The sequence below is a fragment of the Tasmannia lanceolata genome, unplaced genomic scaffold (genome assembly GCF_043159265.1).
Source record: "Tasmannia lanceolata isolate RefF3 unplaced genomic scaffold, GAP_Taslan_0.1 ptg000013l, whole genome shotgun sequence".
Taxonomy (NCBI): domain Eukaryota; kingdom Viridiplantae; phylum Streptophyta; class Magnoliopsida; order Canellales; family Winteraceae; genus Tasmannia; species Tasmannia lanceolata.
In genome coordinates, this window is record NW_027518690.1 from 26,682,792 (window position 1) to 26,687,521 (window position 4,730).

Genomic DNA, 4,730 nt, shown 5'->3' on the forward strand with positions numbered 1-4,730 from the left:
AAAAAAGGGAGGGTGATATCTACACAACCAAGCTTTGATAATTCATATCCTAAACACAACCCAGCTTTGATTACTGCACAAACTCCGCTTGTCTTATTTTACATTTTTCGTCTGATCACAATGAAATTTTGCAGTGGTGTCCTTGGGGTCATCAATAATCTCTTGGGAAATTTGTACCCACAAATGCGCACAATAAGATGCTCAAGAACTCAAGCCTTCTTCTCATTTCGGGTTCATTCTTCAAGAATTTCTTCAACCTCAAGACCTCGACTCTACTTTGGGGACTTTAGGGCCCGGTCAAAATGGGGTGTCTACAGTATAATACCAAATGCATATGCAACATGGATATCTAATCAATTTCATAAATTCTCCCTCTTTCGGCATCACCAAAAAGGGCAAACTAGCAAGTTAAGCACAATACATGACATAAGAGATATTCAATAGGCACTCCCCCTAACTTCTTATATTGATGCTAGATAAACAAAATATAAGTGACATGATAAGAACCTAAGAACATAGGAAATCGGATGAACTAAGACAAAGCAATCCTATGTTGAAAAATCAAAGAGATATACCATTTTAACTTAGTTTGGAGGTATATATGAAGATATCTAATGTTAAGTAACCCAATGACCCATAAAACAAGAGTAATGTGGCAAGTTAAAGCTCATTATATACTTATCAGGAAAGAAATAATGCAATTTCAAGGTTTAGAATGACAAGCCCCCTTTTTTTTTAGTATATAGAGAAAGATATGCAGTTTAAGCACGAAGGTCTCTACCTTACCGTCAGGGCCATTCTTCCTCTTGAAGATCCATTTGCATTCAATAGGCTTAATAACCTCTGGTGGATCAACTAAAGTCCAGACCCTGTTAGTGTACATGGAGTCCATTTTGGATTTCATAACTTCCATCCAATTTCCCGCTTTGATGTCTAACATCGCTTCTTTGTAGTTAAGGGGATCATTATCATTTTTATCTAAAATCATATCATATTTTCACCCAAGTAGACTAATCTATCAGGTTGTGTAATCACCCTTCTACTACATCGGAGTATTTGTATACGTATAGTGGGCTCTTGCTCAGTGTCTTCTCTTTCCATTAGAGTTTCAGGTTGCTCTTCCAAGGCAACCATGTCCCTCTTAACAATATCTAGGATGAACTCTTCTTCCAAAAATACTGCATTCCTGCTTACAAATAAATTTTGCTCGCTTGGGTTATAGAATATATAACCCTTGGTTTCCTTAGGGTATCCAATGAAAATACACATTTTGGTTCTTGTCTCTAACTTATCAGCACTTATCTTTTTAACATGTGTGGAACACTCCCATATCCTCATATGATTCAACGAGGATTTTCTGCCTGTCCATATCTCATATGGAGTAGATGGTACTGATTTAGTTAGGACATGATTTAAGACATAGAGCATCGTTTCTAGGGCATATCCCCATAGAAACAGAGATGCTTCTGCGAAACTCATCATAGACCCGACCATATCCAACAAAGTCTTATTTCTACGTTCTGAAACACCATTCAATTCTGGTGTTGCACAATTGCCCAAAGGGAGTACATAAACCAATAAAATCATTAATTAAAACATTGTGGACTTTTAATTCCTACATTTCAGCAATATCAAACCAAAAAAAAAAACAACAAACATCCATAAATATTATCCATATGCATCTCATGCACGGATAGAGGTCGAGTAATCCTTTTTGCCCAATTTTCACCAATAGAGATCAAATCATGCTGAAATTAAATTAAATAATTTTTAACTCAGCCATAAAAACTACTGACATCTAAAGAGACTTGATATAATCAATCCTTATGATGTCAGAAGTCACCACAAAAAAATTTCATGCAAAAACAAAATCGTTTGAGCGAGGAATACTCAAAATAGTGGTTTTCGAAAACCCTTTCAGAATAACATAATTTTCGAATATTTTAAGTGAGAGAAAAATTATTCGAACTAGCATATTAGTTAATGATTAAGTTTAGAATACACCCAAATAATGTTTGAAAATTTTAATCTTGGGCTATAAATGTTTCTCACAACTTTGGGGCCATTCTAAAATAAAACATGTAATTCCCGAAATAAAAATCAGCAAAAGACTACATTTGTTGCTTAATTTGTAAAAATCGTATCTCCCAATTCGCTCATCGGATTTTGATGATTCTTGATGTGTTGGACTCGTATTCGAGTCTACTTTTTAACCGTTAAGGTTGATCAATAAAAAAACACATTGAGTAGATCTAAATTACTGATTTTTATACAAAAGTCCATATATTGATTAATTAACACTACAGACTAACAACCTCGGATAGCCGGGATAGAACGTCCGGACTCACAGGGGATATACGGCATGATCTATCTTTGAATCATTTAATTCCCTAATCTGAGCCGTAGTTTCTCTGATACCACTTGTAGGAAGGTTATCCCCTTCCGGCAAGATCACTATGCGCAGCGGAATAAAAATTGCATAGAACTTTAAAATTTTCTTTTTTCGATCTTGAAATTGCCCAAAATCCTAGAGTCTAGATTAGTTAATTATGTTAATCAGACATAAATAAATACATCTTTGAAGAAAAAATCAAGGAACAACGTTGATTGATCTACTCTTCGAACGGTTGCGATCATTCTGAACGCCGCGAACCCCGCAAGTTGAACCGATGGATTCTTTTTCTTTGCTCGGACTATTGTGAATGTGAATAACTCTTATTCACCTCTTTAAGGTTTGATCTAATCAGTACCTTTGTTATAGAGAATAGAGAAATTGATTGGAAGCCCTTCTTTTTTAACTTGTTCAATTGGAAGAGAGACACACACATAGAGAGAGAGATGGAAAATGATTTTCCAAGGGGAAAGCAAGGGAGAACAAATTTTGGAGTATTCCTTTGATCAAAATTCGTTCAGCCCTCTCTCATTTATAGAAAATAGAGTTTTGCTTTCATAAATCCTTGTTTATCTCTCCCAATTCCTATTCAATTGAGAAACCAACTTGAATAGAGACTCCTCGAGCCATTGGGACTCTTCCAAACATCCAAAGCTACGTGGGGACACCTAAGATACATGGGAGAACGTGTATAAAGTCTCTCTCTCCTTCCCTTGTTGCCATATCTCATAAAAATTGGTATTGGAAACAAATTGCTTGCTTTGTAGATCTACAATTTAGCAATTCTTATCCAACAAGGAGTTTGAGTGCAATTCAAAGACCTTGAGCAATTGGGACTCTTTTTTCCAGTTCTCCAACTGATTTGGGAGTGTGGTGGTCCCCACAAACCTTATCCAAACGTGTAGTCTTATCTCAATTCCCAATTCCTTTTCAATTCCGCAACTTTTGCAAAACCGGTTTGGGAATAACTATCCTCATTTGGCTACACATTATTATGCTTATTATTAATCAAATTAATAATACATAATAATTAAATAATTAATTAATAACTCACATCCAATGGAAGTTATTTCGGCTCCAATTTGTCTTCAAAAAATTCTCTTATTGTCTCTTGTTACTTATTTAATAAAGACATGTATATATACATATATCAACATATATATACTTAATTAATATCCACATTAATCTAACATATCATATCCGTTCGTGCAATTGCATAATGCGAAATCCTGATCTGTTTGGATGTTATCGGGTCATTCGAGTTATGAGTACGATTATCGTAGGGATCCGACGGTCAATCCTGCAAAACCCTATGGTGGGCCCCACTGTGATCTCACTCTGTAGTTAAACTACACTCGCATTAGGTCAATGGATTCCATTGAGACGTAACCCTGAAGATGACCGTCAGATCATCTTACCCCTAATCGCATCATGTATGTGCAAGTCATTTCTTCGTAACTACATCTACTGAGTTGAGTCATATGGGAGGTGGACACCATTTACCCCCTTAACCCACTCTTGGTATACCATTTTGGTCAAGCGGTGTTAGGCCTCCAAATGCATTTGTTAAATCCTTTGAAAACAATTCAATATTTCATTAAACTTTCCGATAAATATTTTATCAAATCCGCCTGGCCAGGCTATTTAATAGGCCTACCGCTCTGACAAAATTGTAGATGTCAATCCCTAAATTTTATGGTGAAGAATCCCTTGTTGAGTATCACTATTGGTTTCGAGGGTTTGCTCTAGGATATACTCTATCCGAATGTGACTCTCAAAGAGAATCACTATAAGATAGACTAAGACCCTAGAATGGGCCGACAGACCAATACGATCCCTCGTGTCTAAGGATATGTGATGGGTCCTGTTTGGAAGAACAACTTTATAGTTTCTTATCCGCAAGTTGTTCTTTATTTGATCCGGTTTAGTTGCGTGATCCAATCGTCGCACCCACTCTTCTTGCTTAGGGTCCACTACTCAGATGATCGAGATAAGTCACCTCACGACACATGTATGTATGCAAGACTGGTGCTAGTTGTATACAGAAAGAGATGTCAAGTCTCTTTCCCAACTAGGAACTATTAAGGCTTGCATAGAACCGAGATGCCAAATCTCCTTGCTCTCTCAGATTTCTAAATCCTTTGAGCATGGAATTTTTACTATGTTACCTAAGGACGAACATGTGTCAATAAACAAGCACATCACACACATTCATTAATATAATTACCCGTTCAAGTCTTGAAATAAACCTTTATTAATTAATGTCATTCTACTGCCTTTTCGGGGCATATACTCTAACAGAATAAGAGTTATTCACATCCACAATAGTCTGAGCAAA